This window comes from Tupaia chinensis, unplaced genomic scaffold (assembly GCF_000334495.1).
Source record: "Tupaia chinensis unplaced genomic scaffold, TupChi_1.0 Scaffold145652_1, whole genome shotgun sequence".
Lineage (NCBI taxonomy): Eukaryota > Metazoa > Chordata > Mammalia > Scandentia > Tupaiidae > Tupaia > Tupaia belangeri.
In genome coordinates, this window is record NW_006205509.1 from 3380677 (window position 1) to 3382447 (window position 1771).

Genomic DNA, 1771 nt, shown 5'->3' on the forward strand with positions numbered 1-1771 from the left:
GGGGAAAAAACACCGAAAAAAAAAAAAAAAAAAAAAAAAGAAAGCAAAAGAAATTCTGGGATATAATATTCAACTCCAGCCTTGTCCCTGTGATTAAGTTGGCCATTTTCTTAGTTGTTTTTGAATTCTTATTTCTGTGTGTCTGTATTTAGATTTCCTGATATAGCACTCCCTCCAGAATTTCTTACAGAGCTGGTCTGGTGTTGACAAATTCTTTGAAGTTTTGTTTATCTGAGAATATCCTTGTCTTTTTTTTCTCATATGAAAGGTAATCTTACCGGGTACAGTATTCTTGGTTGAAATTGTTTTTTTCTTAATACTTTGAATATATTTTACCATTCTTTCTTTGCTTGCATTGTTTCTGATGAGAGGTCTGCTGTTAGCCTGATGGCATATCTCTTGTAGGTAACATGATGTTTCTCTCTTGCCAATCTTAATATCTTGGTCGATCTGGCTATAATGTGTCTTGGAGAAAATCTTCTTGGGTTGATTCTATTTGGGGTCCTTTGTATTTCCTAGGACTGGATCTTTGAATGCCTCTCTAGGTTTGGAAAGTTTTTTTCTAGGGTTTCATGGAATAGATCATCAATGCCCTTACTAGTCTCTTTGCCTTCTGGGATACCAATTATCCAGATTTTTGGATGTTTGATGGTATCTAGTATTTCTCATATATTATTCTCATTTTTTTTTCCTTTGGAGAGGTTTTTGCTATAGGGTGTGTGCATTCAACAGAAAGACAGAGACAGAGAGACAGAAAACAAGAAATCCACCCTTCAGGGGGGATGGCCACGTTGCAATTCTATCTCCTCCATTCTCCTCTCAGGTTCTTGGGCGCACACACAAGCACCCAGCGTGAGTTTTAAGCCACTGGGTCTGGGACTTGAACTGTGGTCGACTACATGGGAGTCCAGTGACATAGCCATTATGCCAACTGCTGGTCCCATGTTATTCTCGTTTTTGGGGGGCAATTTTCTCAGTCTTTGTGGTGGACTTTTCTAGGCCAGTGATTCTATCTTCTACGTCTGAAATTCAATCTTCTGTATGATCTAGTCTGCTTTTAATACTGTCAAGGGAGATTTTGACTTCCTGTATTATAGCCTTCATCTCTAACAGTTCCATTTGATTTTTTTTATGGTGTATATTTCCTCTTTCAGATATTGTAAGAATTTTTTCACCTCCTGGAATTTATTGGCTCCTTTCTCTTGCCTCTTCTACAATTCATTGTTTCTTTTCTCTTTCATCTCTGTTAGCTTTGTCACTATGAATATTATAAATTCTTTATCTGACATTTCTGTGAGTTCCATTGTATAGTCTGTTGATGAAGAGAAGTTATTCTTTTCCTTTGGAGGAGAGGTATTTTCTTGCTTTCTCATATTTCTTGTGCCCTTGCAGTGATTTCTGGTCATCTGATGGATGGTGCATTTCTTCCTAATTCTTAAGGTTCAATCTGAGCATTTAGAGGCATGCAGGAGGAGGTGATCTGCAATATCCATTTTGTTCCATTTTTCACTCTTTGTGCATCAGATTCAGTGGGTGTGGAGGGATATTCTGACCTTAATCATATTCTGATATTTGGATGCTGTTTTCTTGGACCTGTCTGGAATACTCAATGCTTGGAGGCCACCAGAAATGAATCTGGAGGGAGAAATCTCAGCAGAAGATCTTCATTTTTAGTCCTGAAAGCAATATTTCACAGCTAAAGTTCAGTAACCATCTCGGCTTCTTCTTTTTTTTTTTTTTAAGAATTTTTTTTTTTAAAATTTATTTTTTT